Genomic DNA, 21,709 nt, shown 5'->3' with positions numbered 1-21,709 from the left:
TAGAAACTCAGAGGGAAAAAAAGATATATTTTCTCCCCCAAACTATTTGGTGATCACACAGAACCTAGAATTTAAACTGAAACTTGAGAGAAAAAGTTGATTTTTTTTTTGGCTCTGAGGTAAACACCCAGAGAAGAAAGGGATGATCCAAAGATCCAGACTCCCTTGTTCCCAAAAATCTGTCAGTAGTTACCTTGAACTTTAAAGATGATAATGAGATCAATCACGTTTTATTACCTTTGTGAGAAACAGGTGAGGATAGGGTAGAGCATGGGGAAAAAATGTGCTCTAACAAGTATATTAGTTGTCCTCTTTTGTTTAAATCTTGATTCATCTAGACTGCAAATTTGGAATCTCTTGCTATCTTATCCTGAGCTCTGCTCTTTATCAATGGATAGATTAGAGAACAAAATTTAAAAAGCACAATAGCCTCATGTGTTTTGGCCTCCTTGGTAAACCTTCTGAAATAGGCTTTAAATAAACAGGCTTGCAGTAGTTTTCTTTCTGTTCTCTCTAGAAGAAGAGAACGGGGACAGAAGTTTCCACTGTCCTTTTTTCTAAAAACTCTATGTTTTATCTGCTAACCATGCTTCGCAAAGAAAGGGGGCTGATTACAAAATCAGCTCCAAATCCTCTTCTTACTATGAGTTTATAGGAGTCATGGAAATGAAGACCTGAGCAAGACCCCAGCTGTTTACAGGCAGTAACTCTTACAAGTTGATATTACAACAAAAACTAAGGCAGGAAAAATTTAGATTTGGGAACAAGTTTAACCTTTTCCTCTCTGGAAGCAAGAAGTGAACCAATTTTGTCTTCATGTTAAAACTGGGATGGGGAGCACCTGGGTGGTTCAGTTGGTTAAGCATCTGCCTGTGGCTCAAGCCATCCCTGGGTCCTGGGATCGAGCCCCACATCAGGCTCCCTGCTCAGCTTGGAGTCTATTTCCCCCTCTCCCTCTGCCCTGCTCATGTTCATGCTCTCTCTCTCACTTTCTCTCTTAAATAAATAATTAAAATCTTAAAAAAAATTGGATGGGAAGTTCTCCCAAAGACAACATATGGAAAATACTTTTTTTTCCACTATAAGCATTAATTCCAGGTTTAAATTCTAACATTCATTCTAATATTGCCTTTTGGAAGGCTTTCAGGCACACGATAGTGCTTTTCATCATCTGCTTCTATGAGAAACATGAAAGGTGATGCACCTAACCCCCATGCCTATCCTCGCTCAAAGAGGAGGGGACCATAAGGCAAAATGTATTTTGTTCTAAAAATCTTAGCACTGGGCACCTGGGTGGCTCAGTGGTTAGCATCTGCCTTTGGCTCAGGGCGTGATCCCGGAGTCCTGGGATCAAGTCCCACATCGGGCTCCCTGCATGGAGCCTGCTTCTCCCTCTGCCTGTGTCTCTGCTTCTCTCTCTCTCTCTGTGTCTCTCATGAATAAATAAATAAAATCTTTTTCAAAAAATTTCTGAGCACTGTGTATCTGACACATCTGAGGTTTAGGAACAGAAAGGTGGACAAGAAGGACATTAGTGTCATTTTTCTCAATTCAAAAGCTTAGTTCTGATGATACCAGCTCCAGGAGAGACTGTCTCTACTCTGAAGATTTCTTCCTTCCTTCTTCGTAAGTAATTCAAAACACAGGTTTTCTCACAGAGCACAGAGACAATGTTAATGTCCTTTGGGGTGTTCTCGCCCCCCGTGTGTGTAGAGGGTAGAGATAGGAGTCAGGAGGAGGTGGCAGGGCTTCTGTTTACCTTTCGAAAAGATGAGAGACACTTGCAATCTCCCAAATGAAATAAATTTCTGAGAAGCTATTGCCCTTCTTCCCAGGTGTGGTCTTGGTCCAAAGATAGGATGGAGGATCTCTTCCTCTCACACTACCCCACACCCTTGGGCAGTGGCGGTCTTATGTATAGTCTCACCTCCTGACGTGCAACACATGCATTTATTTGCTTCTGCTCATCTCTTAATCCCTCTCTGAGAGAAATGCTGAAATTCCCTACAATCTGTGTAACACTTGGGAGATATAAATAGGAATTGACTCTATTATTCAGCACTATTCTGTTAGGGATGCTCTTAGCTTCTCCCAAATATTAAGAGTTAGCTGCTCCGGGTGGTGATGGGATTATATGAGTATTTCTCACTAACAATTCCAATGAGATTTGGTTTTGCTTGCTTTTTTCTTTGTATTAATTCAGGACATTATAAAGTCGATTAAAGGATTTGTTAATAAAGCAACATAACTCTCGATTAACAGTCATTTACTGAGCATTTATTATGTGCCAGGCACTTTCCTGGCACAAACGGACCAAAACCAGACAAAAAGAAATCCTTTTTCAGGGAGTTTAAAGCTATGAAATGTAAGCACATGCATGCACACGTGCACACACCTACACACACATCTACACACAATGGCAGTGTGAGTCTTATGTTAACTACTGAATAAACTGGTGAAGTTTTTTGCAAGGAAGAAAGTTGGGAGAGCCACGGTTACCCACGCTATCTCAGTGGTGATACTCTTTACCTTAATTATCACAATCACCTGAGATCAATATTATGAGAAAATTGGGAATTTAAGAGATTACAGAGTTATGCGGCAGAAAATCAAAGTGCTTTTATACCCACAACTCCCTAATGCCTTCTAAGAAAGAACAAGGTTTAAAAAAAAAAAACTAAGTTTGAAGTGAACAAACGAGCCTTTGACATGTTAAATTTTGAATCATGAAAATTCACTAAGGGATGCTGGATGAAGAGGAGCTCCTTCCCATTCTTGCCACCCTTGCTTTTATGCTCTGGCTTTCCTGCAAATTAAAGTACTGCTGTCGTGTCCCAGAAACCAAAAGTGAGAAAGAGTAGTGCTAACTTTCTTGTTCTTTATTTTTTTTTTAAGATTTTATTTATTTGTTCATGAGAGACACAGAGAGGCAGAGACACAGGCGAGGGAGAAGCAGGCTCCTTGCGGTGACTCCGATGCGGAACGATGTGGAACTTGATCCCAGGACCCTGGGATCACGCCCTGAGCTGAAGGAAGATGCTCAACCGCTGAGCAACGCAGGCATCTCTAACTTTCTTGTTCTTTAAATTGCACAATAATTAACTGCCCCATTTCTCTCAGACCCCTTCACATAAATACCTTTTCTTGAAATCTTTCTATCTTTGTACCTTTCATTTACTTGACTCACTTGCAATGTCTCTCCTGAAATAATAGTATATTCTCACCACATCCAGCTGTCTGGCTCCCGTGTTCCTCTGTGACCACTAGTACCGGGCAGTGGCTATTGGCAGAACCTCACACCTCCTGCAGTGTTAGGTCCCAAAGCAGCAGCTAAAACCTCCCTATCCTTAGTCATTACATAAAGAAAGCAAAACTCAAAAAAAAAAAAAAAAAAGTTTTTTGTTCTACGTTTGGATTATGGAATCTGCCATTAAATCTCTGGATGCCATTGCATTTTCATACCACAAATGAGAGAACTTTTAGTAAAGCCATGAACATTATGCTACGGGGGGGTTGAGGGGGCACCTTGGACTGCTTCCACACTGCTGATAAAATTTGCAATTTTCTTTTTTTTTAATTTATTTTTTATTGGTGTTCAATTTACTAACATACAGAATAACCCCCAGTGCCCATCACCCATTCACTCCCACCCCCCGCCCTCCTCCCCTTCTACCACCCCTAGTTCGTTTCCCAGAATTAGCAGTCTTTACGTTCTGTCTCCCTTTCTGATATTTCCCACACATTTCTTCTCCCTTCCCTTATATTCCCTTTCACTATTATTTATATTCCCCAAAGGAATGAGAACATATAATGTTTGTCCTTCTCCGACTGACTTACTTCACTCAGCATAATACCCTCCAGTTCCATCCACGTTGAAGCAAATGGTGGGTATTTGTCATTTCTAATGGCTGAGGAATATTCCATTGTATACATAAACCACATCTTCTTTATCCATTCATCTTTCGTTGGACACCGAGGCTCCTTCCACAGTTTGGCTATCGTGGCCACTGCTGCAATAAACATCGGGGTGCAGGTGTCCCGGCGTTTCATTGCATCTGTATCTTTGGGGTAAATCCCCAACAGTGCAATTGCTGGGTCGTAGGGCAGGTCTATTTTTAACTGTTTGAGGAACCTCCACACAGTTTTCCAGAGTGGCTGCACCAGTTCACATTCCCACCAACAGTGTAAGAGGGAACCCTTTTCTCCGCATCCTCTCCAACATTTGTGGTTTCCTGCCTTGTTAATTTTCCCCATTCTCTGGTGTGAGGTGGTATCTCATTGTGGTTTTGATTCGTATTTCCCTGATGGCAAGTGATGCGGAGCATTTTCTCATGTGCATGTTGGCCATGTCTATGTCTTCCTCTGTGAGATTTCTCTTCATGTCTTTTGCCCATTTCATGATTGGATTGTTTGTTTCTTTGGTGTTGAGTTTAATAAGTTCTTTATAGATCTTGGAAACTAGCCCTTTATCTGATACGTCATTTGCAAATATCTTCTCCCATTCTGTAGTTTGTCTTTGAGTTTTGTTGACTGTATCCTTTGCTGTGCAAAAGCTTCTTATCTTGATGAAGTCCCAATAGTTCATTTTTGCTTTTGTTTCTTTTGCCTTCGTGGATGTATCTTGCAAGAAGCTACTATGGCCGAGTTCAAAAAGGGTGTTGCCTGTGTTCTTCTCTAGGATTTTGATGGAATCTTGTCTTACATTTAGATCTTTCATCCATTTTGAGTTTATCTTTGTGTATGGTGCAAGAGAGTGGTCTAGTTTCATTCTTCTGCATGTGGATGTCCAATTTTCCCAGCACCATTTATTGAAGAGACTGTCTTTCTTCCAATGGATAGTCTTTCCTCCTTTATCGAATATTAGTTGACCATAAAGTTCAGGGTCCACTTCTGGATTCTCTATTCTGTTCCACTGCTCTATGTGTCTGTTTTTGTGCCAGTACCACACTGTCTTGATGACTACAGCTTTATAGTACAACCTGAAATCTGGCATTGTGATGCCCCCAGATATGGTTTTCTTTTTTAAAATTCCCCTGGCTATTCGGGGTCTTTTCTGATTCCACACAAATCTTAAAATAATTTGTTCTAACTCTCTGAAGAAAGTCTATGGTATTTTGATAGGGATTGCATTAAACGTGTATATTGCCCTGGGTAACACTGACATTTTCACAATATCAATTCTGCCAATCCATGAGCATGGAATATTTTTCCATCTCTTTGTGTCTTCCTCAATTTCTTTCAGAAGTGTTCTATAGTTTTCAGGGTATAGATCCTTTACCTCTTTGGTTAGGTTTATTCCTAGGTATCTTATGCTTTTGGGTGCAATTGTAAATGGGATTGACTCCTTAATTTCTCTTTCTTCAGTCTCATTGTTAGTGTATAGAAATGCCACTGACTTCTGGGCATTGATTTTGTATCCTGCCACGCTACCGAATTGCTGTATGAGTTCTAGCAATCTTGGGGTGGAGACTTTTGGGTTTTCTATGTAGAGTATCATGTCATCGGCGAAGAGGGAGAGTTTGACTTCTTCTTTGCCAATTTGAATGCCTTTAATGTCTTTTTGTTGTCTGATTGCTGAGGCTAGGACTTCCAGTACTATGTTGAACAGCAGTGGTGAGAGTGGACATCCCTGTCTTGTTCCTGATCTCAGGGGAAAGGCTCCCAGTGCTTCCCCATTGAGAATGATATTTGCTGTGGGCTTTTCATAGATGGCTTTTAAGATGTCGAGGAATGTTCCCTCTATCCCTACACTCTGAAGAGTTTTGATCAGGAATGGATGCTGTATTTTGTCAAATGCTTTCTCTGCATCCAATGAGAGGATCATATGTTTCTTGGTTTTTCTCTTGCTGATTTTCTTTTCTATCACTAGTCTTGGGACGATTGGACGGTCTCCTTGGCAGAGACCATTTGCTTTGCTTTGTTTAGTTTGGTTTGATATTCTAATTCAGCAACAGGAGCTCAAAGCCTGAGCGAATGAATAACGTAAACTCAAGACGGGGCCTGGAACCAAAGACTGGCCTTGGGACCTAGCTCACTGCCTGCAAACTCACTCTACTACATCCCTTGCAACCTATGGTACCTCTGCATGTGGTCTGCCTCGAGAAACCTGTATCTGCTTCTCAGACTGGCACCATTGCTTTTCTTCACGCTTACTCGGGCAGAAAGAGACACGCAGGGGTGGAGAGAAAGAGCACTGTTTGTGCTCTACAGGTTCAAACTTGATGATGTGTCGTTTCTCTGTTTGCATAATGAAATCTGCCTAAGAGCAAATTATGTCAAATATGTAGGTATTTTGCCTGCAGTCATACCAGAATTTTTACAGCCTTCAAACCCTTGAGAATCAAAGACAGACACATGGTGCCAGCCACCAGGTGATGTAAATGGAAGGTTTTCCCATTTTGCGGGAAAGACTACAGCTCTAAGGTTGTCATTTGCCCATGGTCATGAAGTAAATCAGTGAAAACACCAAGGTTAACATAAGTTGGGCAAGAAAAGCAACATACTCCCCATGGAGGAAGCTTACACTGTTTCCACACAGTATTTTCTATTTTTCATTTCCATCTGAGCATCTGCATCCGTAGCTGAAGCCACACTGAAGCTGAGAAACAGGGCTTCATCCCGAGCACACTTATGAGGAATCCAAGGCTATTTAGTAGGGATATTCATCCTGGCATTGGTCCACCTTAGCTTAATAGCTTTAAAATTCAAAACGTTCGGGAGCACCTGGGTGGCTCAGAGGTTGAACGTCTGCCTTTGGCTCAGGGTGTGATCCTGGAGTCCCAGGATTGAGTCCCACGTCGGGCTCCCTGCATGGAGCCTGCTTCTCCCTCTGCCTGGGTCTCTGCCTCTCTCTCTGTGTTTCTCATGAATAAATAAATAAAATCTTTAAAAAAATAAAATTCAAAACGTTCAGAAACTAGGACAATATAGGATGACTTTTATGATTCAGCAGAGGGATTTAATCTGAAGATTCTCTTACTGCCCCTCACTATCACAGCTCTGCGTTTCCAGGCTCCATTCCCCTTCAATTCCTATGTCGAAACATCAGTCTAGCCTTCTGTGTGCTTTGCTTTTAGTTTCTAGAAAGCAGGTGTTCTAAATCTAAGATCCATGAACTCCTGGACTCTGTGGATGAGCTTGGCAGGGGGTGGGGGGTGGAGGGGTGGGGAGGTGTGTTCATATCCATGAACTCCCTGAAACCTCAAGGAAACTTCTGGGGGAATGTGCAGGTGTGCATTTTACAGGGAAGCGGTCAATCACCTTGATAAAATTGCCACAGGTGTAAATACTGCACAAAAATTAGTCCATTGCTGCCATAAAAAATAAATAACAAGGTCCACACGACAAGTCCCATTTGGAAACCAAAATTGTTTTGTTCAGAAGTACAAGGAAAAGGTTGGCTGGGAAAAAAAAAAAAAGATTGGTGAGAAGCAGAGAACTGTAAATCATGCTACTGCCATGCCAGCCTATGGGGTAAAGTAGAATTACAGTAATGATCACTTCTCCCCCACAAAGGGTCACCCAAGGATGCTGTACTCCGGGCCCTGTTGTTCTCTCCCTGCTCAGTGATGACTGAATGCATGTTGATGTCTCTCTTTCTTTAATATCTCCAGCTCTTTGGTTTCACTTAATTCAGAGCTTTACTTCCAATATTTTCTGGAGTTTCTCTCTGTCATGGTCAAATATATATAATATATATATATATATATATATATATATTTCAAATATATATATATATATATATATATAGTCCCTGAGGACAGAAATCACCCTTGGTTGAGAATGACTAACCAAGCACAAAAAGCCAGAGGTGAGAGTCAATTAACTTTCTTTTTGCACAGAGCAGTATGTGACAAAGAGTCGTTTATCAGATTTTTTTTAAATTTTTATTTATTTATGATAGTCACAGAGAGAGAGAGAGAGAGGCAGAGACACAGGCAGAGAGAGAAGCAGGCTCCATGCACCGGGAGCCCGACGTGGGATTTGATCCCGGGTCTCCAGGATCGCGCCCTGGGCCAAAGGCAGGCACCAAACCGCTGCGCCACCCAGGGATCCCTATCAGATGTTTTTAAATGAGATTCCAAACAGTGAGGGAAAGACAAGGAACTCTAAAAGAAAGAATTCACAAGTGACTCTCCAGTAATAATTATCTCAACAATTTGTTCTTCGCAAGTGCAGAAATATGCACTCATTAATTGTTTTCAGCCTGTCGATAAATGCCTCGAGGTCAATGTGACACACTTGCCCCTAAATATTATTGTGTTTTCTCAAGTCAGAAGGCACCTGTCACCATGGGGTTTTCTGACAGCACCAGATACCATGCTTTCTTGTTCTTAAAACCAGGAAAGTTAAAAAGATATCCAGTATCAAAGTTAGGGCTCAGAGTGGGTGATCGGACGACAGGATGTGAGAAAGGCTAAGTAAGAACTTAGATTTGGGCAAACAAAGCTTAAAGCAAAACGTCAGTTAAAAGGAAAGAGGGACAGAGGGCACCAGTTGTATCCAAGTGGAAACTGAGAACACGATCAAAGACATTTCTGCAATTAGTGGCTCAGCAGGGCAAGTGTCAAGTTGAGCTTCAGCCACAAGTAACTGAATCGGCCATGGGGGCATCGAGGTCAGTGATGAGATGCCCTCTAGTTTGTCGACTTGATGGACGGGTACGAATCCCTTGCTCAGGCCTCCGCTGAGTTTCCGCTTCACTGTGAAAACCTCCTGCCTGTTTTCCCACAGGCGGAGATGCAGTTCCCCCCTACCCATCTATTGCTTCCAGGGCATAGCTCCGTTAGAGTGTTTACTCAAGTGTTTTGTCACCATCAGATGGTCTGTCTTTTAGCCCCATTAAATGGTGAGCTTCTTAGGACAGGATTTTGTTTTTGTTTTAGCTTCATGACTTAAGCATCTAGAGCATTTATGCAATTTTTAAAAAGATTTTATTATTAATATTTTATTCTATTGATTACAGAGAGGGACAGAGACACAGGCAGAGGGAGAAGCAGGCTCCATGTGGGGAACCCCATGCGGGACTCAATCCCAGGACCCCCAGATCACAACTCGAGCCAAAGGCAGGTTCTCAACCACTAAGCCACCCAGGCGTCCCTACACAATATTCATTCAACAAACCTTCCCTGAGTATGAACCAGATATTGTCTGCTTCAACCCTCGTATTTTGTCCTACCATCCTTTAATAAGGGGAGAATATGCTGCCTCACCCAAATCCCCCAAAAGGAAGTATTACTTACCAGGGAAGTAATGGGATATCTTAGTATATCTATGCTTCTGTGATGGGCCGTGGCTGCCATTCCCCATCCCAGGAAGAGCTGCACCATGATGGGTTCAGGGTCTCATGAAATCAGTATGCCCTGGGCACTCCTTGTAATTTAAATTGGCTTATGGAAAGACCAGCACAGAGCTCAGAATCCTTGTCCCAGCTTTAGCATTATACATGTAATGAACGTATGACTGACTCTGTTAATGATGAACACCATCAGCAAAGTGGGGTGTTGTATTTTATATACCCCCCTCCAATTGCTTGACTTCTGTTGCTAGTTTTTAAGAACTTCTATAAATCAGACCCAATGCTTCTCATACAATCTTTGAGATTTTTCTAATATTATTAAAATCTAATATGTCATTGCAATGGTATCAGGAAAGGAATTGATTGTGTTCTTTTGGAGGAATCAGATGGATTCTGATATTCCAAGAGTTGTCTTCCTTTATTCACATCACCAGGATGGGGGCAGGCAACATATTCCAAGAAAGACAGCGTGTTTAGAATCTACTTGCATTTGGAGGCATCAATTAGTTCTTTTAATAGACTGGTTTTCCCCTATCTAATATTATCTGGAACACTTGCGAAATATGTTGATATTTATAGTTATATGACACCACTACTTTCAGTGACATCGACTCCCACATGATATCATAGAATAATCTCTCAAAATGAGGAATGTTTGATAAATTTTTAGTATTTTGATTACACACAATATATTTTATATTACGTATACATGTACATGTATTTCCATTATTCTTTTAATAGTTCTCCTACAGGCAAGGGCCAGCAGAGCAGACTCAGCATCCAAGATAGTATTTTTAAGCACTCACAGTAGCTTAACTGGAAACACAATTATATGTGAGAACTATGGGCCACATGCTCTGGGAAACATAGAGCGAGCAGTTAAAGTCAGATATTCCATCATGGCTTAAGGTTAAAAAAAAAAGGATAATCTTGTGCCATATCATATACCTACATCAGCATACCTATAAAGGCAACATGTTTCTAGATAAAACACAGAACCCAAACATATATATATATTTTTTTTTTTCTGAGTTAAGACTCATCTAGCTTAACTGCATATTTTTACAAAAACCATCCACCCACACTGGAAAGCTGTAGTCAAATACATAGCCAGACAGATATCAACATGCAGGAATCTTGAGGCATTAGGAAGAATAAGCATGAGTGTGCCATAAAATATTTGTCTGAAAAAAAGAAAGAAAGGACAAAAGAAAGAAAAGGAAAGAAGGAAAGAGAAAGATAGAAAGAGAAAGAGAAGTTTTATACACAGTGTGGTTTCAAAGAGCTAAGTATAAAAAATACTAATTTGGCTACATAATGAAAAGAAGGTAACTTCTAGAATTTAAGTTGCAAGATTCACAGTCGAAATACTGTAATTATATTATTTCAAAATCTAAATAACAGTGCAAAGAGCTAGAAGAAAAATGCCCGCTGGAATTTGAAACATTACAACCACTCTCCTAAGCAGAGCCCATTATGAATATCTTTAAACATAACAGTTTTACACCAGAAGTAGATCAAAGAAACATAATATCCTTGTGTATATAATTGTAGTCTCCCTTCCTTTGATGATAGATATAGTAGTATGGTAGATGCAGGTACGTACACACGGATGTTAACGCACACTCTTTTGGAAAAACTTGAGGCAAAATCTCTTATTTAGATTGTGTTGAGTTTTAGTTCTTTGGGCCCCTCCCTTAAAGTCTTCCCACACGCTAGAGCCATAACACGTCCTCTTCTTGGTGAAATCCGTTTTTCACTCTTCCCATCAGAAACCAGACAGCCGTCTTTAATTCTTTTCTCTTCCTTACTCCCTATGTTTCTGTCTGTTCGAAGCATAGTTAGTCCCTTGCACACAGTAAACATCCAATGATTATTTCTTCCAATTACCTGCATGGTCATATTTTTACTTCTAAACAGACTAGTCTTTTCTTTTTCTCCTTATTTCTGCAGTGACACCAGTTATCCCATTGTGATGATGTCCTAGGCACTACATTCTTTTTCACCTTGCAGAGAGCTGGTGTCAGATTCGTCTTCCTAAAATACTGCTATAATCAATCCATCACTTTCAAAATCTCCAATAGCTCCTTCTATCTTCATTTTTAAATCTTAATATGTGGTTGTTGTTGTTTTAGTGAACCTCTAACCTGAGAAACTGCAGCCTACTCATCAATACTTTTCCTTATACCAACAAACAGCCTGTTTTCACCATAACTATCACTACTCAGGTGCAGGTCTAACCAAACCTCCGAGCTTTCTCTTGTGGCACTCCTCTTTTTAAGTTATCCAAACTCATCCTTCCCTTTCCAAATGAAGCCCACATCCTTCATGAAAACCTTCCTCTTACTTCATGTACCTAGAGTACCTTTTACTCCCTGCTCTTTAATCCACCTTGCAATATTCATTATTCAATTGTATATTATTCTTACTTCCCTTCCAATGTCCCTTAGTTCCTTCTAATTCCGGGCTGGTCTGTTCAATTTGATGTCCTACCCTTAAAGGTCAGGACAAGGTTTTAATCACCATCTCTAAGCTCAAAATCATGAATAATAGGCATATAAGAAATAGTTACTGATCTTATTAATGCTATATACTGATTTTGATGCATTGAGTCACAAAACTCAAAGAATCTAATTGAAAGGGAAGTAAAAAACTACTGTTTCCTTCCAAGAAGTCAATGCCAATGATAAGAATTGTATGTAAGTTATGGGAATGCAGCAGGTGCATTAAGTTCAAAGCAGTAGGAATTTGAAAACTTTAAGGAGATCCAGAAATTACTTCAGTAGAGTTCACTTTTCTTGTTCTTCTAGTCACCTATTATTCTAGTAAGCTTTCTTAAGTTGTAAAACAAGGAAAGTGAGAAATCTGAATATTCTTACAAGTAGTAGGAAATATGATTACATTTTACAAACAAAATTATTTTCTCAAATTACTTATGGTGAACACATTCTCACTTCCAAATGTTCTAGTCTTTCTTTTTTCTCCTTATTCCTGTAGCCACCCTAATCATCTGGCCCTAGCAACCCAAAGTATTGTGAATAATAATAACAGCACTTGTTAAACATATTCATCTAAATGGATTTCCTGGTGTTGTCTTGTTTGCATGGAACATGGAGTTAATGCGGTCAAGGTGATAGGAATGGACAGTCATAGCCTAGAACTCAATATGATTAGCTCATTTATGAAAAGGCATCATTTGCCTACCATAGTGTGTAAAGTGACTTCTCAGTTAATTCTAAGTCCTACATTCTGCCTTACATCCATTTTGTAACTTCTTGTGCACACAGATCGATGTCTGTGGTAAATGTATCTTGACAAAGCTAAGTTGAATAAGAGTTCAAAATTTTAAATAACAAATCTACAATTTTAATTATATATAAATATATAAAAATCAAATACTGCATGTTACATTTACACATTTAAGTAAGTTAAGTGACTGAATAACTCAACCTGAATATAGATTCTTCAGGGAAAAACTGAAATTTTTACTCAAAACCTTGGATATTGGTATTATTCTTTAAAACCCATTTTCAAAGGTAACATGAATATGTTGATCCTTACCATAAGGCTAAAATGATTTATCTTGTTCAGTGAAAAACTTTTTCTTTTTTTTTTTTAAAGATTTATTTATTTATGATAGACAGAGAGAGAGAGAGAGGCAGAGACACAGGAGGAGGGAGAAGCAGGCTCCACGCAGGAGCCCGACCTGGGACTCGATCCCAGGTCTTCATGATCTCATTCCAGGTTGCAGGCGGTGCTAAACCGCTGCGCCACTGGGGCTGCCCAACTTTTTCTTATATAATCAAAGAATATAGAGAACAGAAATTAAGCAACATTTGTAAGGTCACACATACAAGAAGTAAGCGTAAAGCTAGGAAAAGAAAAGAGATGTTCTTGTACTGAGCTTTAGAAATCACTAAATAATCGAATCAACAGTTTACACATTATTTCTAACATTGTGTGAAAGTTAGTAAGGCACATAAATTATATTCTCAGATTCTTTTTTTAAGAGAGAGCATGTGTGCATCCCCCAACAGTAGTTTAGGGGAGGGCAAAGGGAGAAGGAAAGCAGGAATCTGAAGCAGGCTCCATGCTCAGCATTGAGCCTAATGAGGAGCTTGACCTCATGACCCTGAGATCATGACTTGAGCTGAAATCAAGAGTCGGACACTTAACTGACTGAGTCACCCAGATGCCCTGATATTCTCAGATTTCTAAGCTCAATAAATAACATTCCGGGATGCCTGGGTGTCTCAGTGGTTGAATGTCTGCCTTTGGCTCAGGTCATGATCTCGGGGTCCTGGGATCAAGTCCTGTGTCAGGCACCCCACAGGAAGCCTACTTCTGTCTCTGCCTCTCTCTTTGTCTCTCTCATGAATAAATACATAAAATCTTTTAAAAAATTTTAAAAATAAATAAATAACATTACTTTGAATATACTTTGTATTAAAAATCTTTTATTCACATCTACATATATTTATTGGGTAAAGCATATATTCATTAACGGTCATGAAGAAGTACCTTCCACTTTTCACTTTCTGCCCTCAATTACAAGTGATTCACTATCCTAAAGTGCAAAGGCCTATAAATGCAGTAGAAGTAGCTCACGTGATATTTTATAATAGCAAGAAAAGGTATACATTTCTGGCAACCATATTTATAATCTGGCCCATTGATAAAGCATATGGTATATGCTGTTTTTATTATGACAATTGTTATTAAGGTGCAAGCCAATGTCTTAAGAGAAGTGAGAGGAAGGATTACAATTTGTAGCAAGACCAATATTTATATTAAGCATTCGGGCCTAAATATGTTGAATTATTGTACAAATTTAATTCAAGAGTGGGACTTTGGTTCACTTTTCAAAAGATTTTGGTGTAGCTTTTAAAACAAATCTGGAGGGCGGGGGGGTGGGGGTGACTGGGTGACGGGCACTGAGGGGGGCACTTGACGGGATGAGTACTGGGTGTTATTCTGTATGTTGGCAAATTGAGCACCAATAAAAAATAAATTTATTATTAAAAAAACAAATCTGAATAATTTTTAATTTTTAAAATAAATTCAACAAATATGGTAACTAAAAAAAAAAAAAGAGTGCCATCCACAAATCTACCAATAGCAGAGCAATGATTTCTGTTTTGCATATTACTACAGTTCTTGTCCGTATATTATATTACTTTCATATACTGGGATCATAGCATACATATTTAATATTATACATCCTCCATGATGCTCCCTCACATAATTATCATTTTAAAAATATACATGCCAATGAAATGAATCAACAAACTAGATTTTTCTTAATCTTTCCATTTTAGACACTTAGACAATTTTGTTTTAGACACTTAGTTTTCTTTGTGGCTTTGAATTTTTAAAAAATTTTTAAAGATTTGATTTATTTATTCCTGAGAGACACACACAGAGAGAGAGGCAGAGACACAGGCAGAGGGAGAAGCAGGCTCCATGTAGGGAGCCCGATGTGGGACTCGATCCCGGACCCCAGGGTCATGCCCCAAGCCGAAGGCAGATGCTCAACTGCTGAGCCACCCAGGCATCCCTCTTTGTGACTTTTTAAAATCAGTAAGAGTACCATAAACATCTTTATTTATATAGAGCTTAATTCAACCTTGGATTAGTTCCTAAGATAAATTCTTGAAATTGCAACGACGACTTCAAAGGAATAAAAATATCATCCAATCACTGGGAAGTAACTAATATATCAACAATAAACAAATGTGGTAACAGCGTACACACCCTTCATACCTTAGCATTCTTGTTCTTCTCTTTTCCTTTTTTATTTATGCTGTGGTTTATTTATTTATTTATTTTTTATTATTTTTTGAGAATTTAAAAGGTAAGAATGGAGCTGGGGATCTTTCCAGTTAATTTCCTTCTACTGTGTCAAAAGCTGTTTAGGGGGATGATGTAGCTTGTTCTACTTTAAAATATCCCTAAACCATAAATGATTGAGGCACAATGTTGACAGATAGAATTGTCAGAAGAACAGACAGAAGAACCCCATCACTGGATCTATACTACCTGGGTTCAAATCCCAGCCCCGTCACTTATCAGCTAGGCAATCCCAAGAAAGCTATTGAGCCTTGGTGCCACCTTTTAAAAGAGACACTGAGATTCAGTGAACAAAATGGCGAGGGGCCTTGGGGAACGTGTCATAAGGAATAGTTGAGCAAAGCATCAATATTTAGTCTGGATTAAGATAACATGGTGGGGGTCAGATTGTTGACCTCAAATACCTGAGAGCTGTCAGGTGGAAGCAGGAGTAGATAGAATCCATTTCATGCCACAGAAGAGAACAGATGGAGGTCACCAGAAGGCAGTTTCCAACTTTATAGAAGGATGAGCTTTCTAACAATTACAGCTTTTCAGTGATGAACCGGACTTCCACCCGAGTAGCAAATCTTCTGTCATTGGAGGATTTCTTGCTGCAGCCAAATGACCCTCTAATCTAGATGGTGAAAGGTAAATACTAGACAGGAAGGTAGAGGATGGGGAACTGGAATTTGGCGGACCTGCCAAAAAAGATAACAGGACCGGCCCTCCAGGAAGTGAATCTGGGGAGCCCTGCTGGAGAGCCCGGGGTTGGTGCTGGCAGGAGCAAGGCCGGTCTTTCCAGTCAAGGCTAGAAAACTGGGGGGAAAAGGCATTGTGGAGACTGATGCATACACAAACAATAAAAGAGAATATTTCTGGAAATTTTTAAGTGATCTGTTAATGAAATCATTTTCAAGAACTGATTCATCTCAAGTAATTATTCCTGAAAACAAATCTGTGATAGTTTCTGTAGGTTATGACTTTGTACTTCTGTATTAGAACAACTCAAGTAAAGGAGCTTTTTCCCCTCTAGAAGTGTGGGCACCACTCACCTCAGATTCAAATTAGATAGATCTTTTTTTCTTTTTATTTTAGAAATTATTTTATTTTAATTCCAGTAGAGTTGACATACAGTGTTGTATCAGTTTCAAATGTATGATTATCTGCATTTCTAAATAATGTAAACAATTTATAGAATGATATCGGGACATACATGAGGGAAATATGTTATTCTGGTTATAGAAGAGGGGCATTGAAAGCCTACGGAGATGGGTTGGAGTTCTAGCTCCGCAACTTACTTGCCACTTGACCTTGGATGGTCTAAGGATTAGACAAATAGACCTTTTTTTTTTTTTTTAATTTAAATGTATCCCTTGCATTACACCCTCTCACAGAACTTAGAACTTAAAACACCAGAGAGATGACAGGAGAGAGCACTGTTTAAGGGGGCCTTTGGTTCAATCTCCTCTTGTCTGTGCCAAGGACACAGTGAGCATTTCCACAGAGGCCTGTTAATGAAAGTCAAACAATAGGATTGCTGTAAGAAATCTACAGAAGTCATGCCATAAATCCCAATAAGAGAAGAGCTTTTCTCCTTATTTGTTCTTTGTTTCAATTCTTGTTGGTTCAGCTGAGCAGCAGTCTCTTGTTCAAACTGTGTTTAAATTCCACTTCATTCTGAGTTTTGTTTGAAAACTTACAAGTGGAAAATCCTCAGATATGAATGCCCGGGATCACTGGCTTAAAAGAGCACAACAAGCCACAAGCCAAATCTTTGGGAAAACTATTTTAAAGGGTGCCAGGTCAGGGCCTTGTGCTGACCTCCAGGCCACACTGAACTCCTCCTGCTGGCTCAGCACAGGCCTCCGCAGCCTTGGTGAGCTGACCTCTCTCCTCCATGAATGACTTGCCGCCACAAGAGAGATCTTCATGACTGTGGGGTTTGAGGAGGTTCCCAAGTACAGACATCCAGCGATCCCCACAACCAAAGGCTGTCAGAAGATAAGGCTGCTGTGAGCCACTTCCCCTACTCTATAGTGCTCAATAACCCTTCTTGGAGGAAGAAAAAAAGTAGGAAGGTTTGCCAAAAGTTCTTAAAAGTGAAGAATGGCATGTATCAGAATGTAAAAGGAAAAGCAGCTTCCAGTAGACTACTTGAATTCAAACTCATGTATTTCATCTAATTTAGTTACTTCTGGTTTTGTCGATAATTGTGTGAACCTGAAAAAAAAGAAATCACTGAACCTGCCATGTCTCTGTTTTCTCAAACATTAAATGATAATGTTGCTACTTAACCTGTTATAATCTGATCCTGCCTAGACCTTTGATTTTATAGTGACAGAGAGGGAAACATCGCTGGTCATTGGCTGCAGTGACACCTGAGTCCAAGAGCAGCAGAGGCAGTGGCTTCAGGGCTGCCGACTTACACTTGGTGTTGGCCACAGTGGGAGTGTCACCTGGAGGCTCCAGTGTCCAGCGGTGCTCAGTGCTATCCCCACAGACCATTATCAAGCAGAAGCTCTGGGTTTTGGTTCACATTCACTTTTCTGAGACTTATGTTGCTGCCTTTCCAGAAATTATGGGAGCGTCTCCCTATCTTTTCACTTCCTTTTTTGCTTATTTCAGCCAGTCCGTTTCTGTTGCTCACTACTAAGAAAACTGAACAACAGACCTGGTTACCTTGCAAAACTGTTGTCAAATCTGGCTGAGTTATTCAAGTGAAATTGCTTGGGAAATGAGAAATTGTGATCTAATTTCATGTAATGAATATTTAGTAAAATCCTTATGAAGGTAAAGGATAAGCAAATGCAGGCTGTAGGCTCAAGATGCCTTCAAAAGGCACAAGAACACAGACCTCTGTAACCCAACATAGCAAGAGTGATCTCCTAAGAGAGACACAAGCAAAGGCATATGGTGCAAAGGGGAGAAGGTGGTATGAGAGAGTCAAAACACGTACAGCTTGTACTAAATCGAGTAGACGAACGAAGTTTCCATGGGGGAGTAGGTATTTGACATCATCCTTAAAGGCTAAATTGGAGCTTAAGGTAAGATATGGACACGGGCTTTGCAGTCATGTTAGTCATCTCTCTGCCTTTCCAGCTCCACTCCTGGGTCTTAACCTCCTTGCTCCTGTTTCCTCAACTATAAAATGAGAAGATTGCAGCAAGTGGTCTGCAAGGTTAGCATGGTTCTTAAATTTCCGATGGATTCCCACAGGCATTTAGGGAGAATACTGCAGATAAAAGGAGCACAGTAAACTAAAAAGTACCATGAGGAAACAAAAAGGCAGGTCATCCGTAATTTTGGTCTCATGGCACCAAACACCAAAACCAAAGGGGAGCCAGAAGGAATTTGTCCAAGAAGACTGAGTCCATTGGTTTACAGTAATGGAGACTATAGTTGCAAAAAAGAGAGAATTGCTGCAGGTCACATAGTTAATTGGTGGATGTCAGAGCCAAGATTGGGACCCAGGTCTTGGTCAGTCAGCTCAGGGCTATTTATGCCTTCACTGTTGCTCTGCAAAATCAGTCAAGTTTGATGTTTATAGGCAAGCCATGGTTTTGAAGCTCTCAAAGACTAAAATTCTATTGAGAACTATTAAAATGCTTGGCATAAAGCTTCAATCATTCATCTGAAAGTACTCTATTGGTATCCTTGAGGCCATTATCTCTATGGGGGGGCGGGGGAGGGAGGTGTGGCTGTCCTGCAGGCCGGGAGAGGAAAATAAGAAAAGAGAAACTTTAGAAAGACAATGTAACATTCACAATTTAACCAGATGTATGTTCACCCAGAGTCCCAGACCTGCCTTCAGTATACACCTGAATATCTCACCTGCATCTCACATTCATCACATAACCTTCTTTATTTTAGGAAATAAGTTCTCTGGTGCTTACCTCTAGGTCAGAGATCATTTAACTTTTAACAATGACTAGTTTCAGTTGTAGTCACTTTGAGGAGAAATTTTAGTGTGTTTTTCATATGCTTAGAGACTTTAAAAATTTACTTTAAAGGGTATTTTGCCCAGAGGATGCACAGTAGGTGTTATAAGGCTAATGAAAGGAGAACTGAATAAGCTCAGATTTAAAAAATTACAAGTTTGCCAATTTATTTAATCCCTTATGATATTAAGACTATTGGCCACAAAATATTTCCTCACCAATTAAGAAATATAGAAATCTTTTAACACTGAGGTATCTATCCTATATTGTCATCATCACTAAAACTTGCTTTCAGATGAGAATTTAATATTTCACTATTTTATCAATAACCATGAATGCGAAATATATTTAAGGAAATAACAGTATGTGTTACGCTATGTGATTAAAGAAAAAAAAAAAAAAACTCCAACAACAAATAACAAAGGCATTTGCCCCACCTCCAAAAAAAAATTCCTAAGAATCATTCCATCACTTCAAGGCAGGCTAAATCAAAAAGTCAAAAAAAGATACAGTTTATTGATTTCCTTAGGCTACTTAAAAATAACTGGCCCTCTATTCTTCTTACCATGAAACAAAATATTGAACTCTGCCCTTCAGGCATACTACCATACTTCAAATGCTGATCTTATCATAGCTTGCAAGTCAAACAGAGCTGGACTTTAAAAGGAAGAAAGGAAAACCCTGGAGCCACTGAGAAGCATCAAGGGTCAGGCTGTTGGTCTGGTCCTGGTCAGAGTATGCCCAGGGTCAAATGCCTGAACAAGAATCACTCTGCTTCCAGCTGACATTTTTCAAAGTATATAACCAGAATTTGAAATATAATATATAAAGAACCATATTCTGAAACTGAGATTCTGTTTCATTTGGCATCTTTCCATTTGTTTTATTTGTGAAGAGGAAAGAGTAAAATTTCCCCTCGTCACTTCCATTTGAATTGTTTGCAATAATGAGTAAGTATAAGAAGCTATAAAATAATAACGCCAAAGTGAATTGGAAATTGGTGGCCTTGGACTAGGGGTGGGGTGGGGGGTGTGTCTCCTATGTTTCAAATTTCAGTCACATCCCTTTTAGGTTCCTGGATGCTCATTGTACTAAATTGCAAAATACATTCATCAATCTGAGTGGGAGTTCAAAGCTCCCCAAAAGTGCAAAGCTCGAAGCATTAGTTCAAGTCATATTCAACTAACTAAATGTCATTTGCTTGTATGAGTGGCTCCTTGAAAATAATCTCTCTCCCCCTCTCCCTGGCTCTTTTTGAAAGATTTCAGAATATTCCATTTCTAACTCCCAGGGACAGATACGCCCCGTGGCCTTCCTGGAGTGGAATCTGAGGCTTCCCAGCAATCCTCTGTGTAGAGGCTGACCTGTGGCCTGGAAAGTAGCTGTGAGTGTGCCAGTCAGGGATCAAAACTCTGGGCTGGAGCAGCGGAGGCTAACTCCCCGAAAGGGTTAATGAGGTAAATACTTTTTCCTGAAATGCATCCACACACGAGTTTTATATCTTCAGTTTCAATTGAAATTTAAACTGTCATAGCAGTTTCTTACACTCTTTTCTTTCCCAAATCTATCTTTAAACAGGGAAAGTGCAGGATGACCATTATTCCAATTCGATATTCCAACCAATAACCCGATTTGTGATACTGAACAAAACAGAACATTGCCCAAAACACTTTGATCAGGCAGGATAAGGAAACCGGACTGCTCAAGAACCTACTCTGGAAATGGCTGGGTTTTAACTGCGAGGGCTCTTCTGTTTTCCTCTTCGTTTCTTCCGAGATGTGGGCGCAGCGAGACCTTGCAGAAGGGGAATCCACACGCTTCTGAAACCGGACAAACACAAGGGGGCAGGAAGAGCTCAAGCTCTGCCTCCGGAACCGGCCGACAGAGAAGGGAGCTAACAACCTATTTTCGTTCGCCCTCCGGATATTTATCAGTTCTCCCGGCTCGCAAAGGAATGTGATGCTGACAAGTAGGTTTAGTTTGCACTTGGTCTAATTGCTGCGACGGGAACGCGAACGTTTCTAGCGACAGGTACCCGGGCGGCGGCGGCTTCGGGACAGCCTGGGGCTGCATTTCCTAGAACTTACTTTTTGGTGCTTGTCTGGCGATTCCGATCGGACTGCATTTCTCCTGCGTTCCAAATGTCCCTCCCCCACCCCTCTTTCCCCCCTCATACTCGGAACGAACTTTGGTTGCCGAGGAGGGGCTTGTTCAAAAGTCACCAATGCAAGGACTGTGCCCCTAGTGATTTACGAGAGGCGGCGAGCAGGGGTGGGGTGGGCGCGGAGCGGCCTTGGTGAGCAGCCTGCTCTGGCCTCGGCTTTTCAAGCTAGCTGTCCTTTTGCAAATGTGCCCCGAGTTTCTTCCCAAATTGCTCTGGGTTTCGATTCAAATACGAGCGACGCTGCGAATCGCTTTCCTCTCGGGTCTGCAAATTTCAGGGAGCAATAATGGCACACACACGGCCCCCCACCCCCCCGCGCGAGGCTGTTTCGAAATGGAGGGAGTGGGAGCTAACACGGGTAATCTGGGTCCCAGGCAGCTGAAGAGCGGGCGCCGCAGAGGGGCGCGAGCCCAGGTGGGCAGCGGGAGGCCGCCAGCCCCTCCCCTCCGGCGCCACTCGCTGCGCCTCGGGTCTCCT

The sequence above is a fragment of the Canis lupus genome, chromosome 24, assembly GCF_048164855.1.
Source record: "Canis lupus baileyi chromosome 24, mCanLup2.hap1, whole genome shotgun sequence".
Taxonomy (NCBI): Eukaryota; Metazoa; Chordata; class Mammalia; order Carnivora; family Canidae; genus Canis; species Canis lupus.
The sequence above is the reverse complement of the archived record's forward strand: the minus strand, read 5'-3'. Positions refer to the sequence as shown.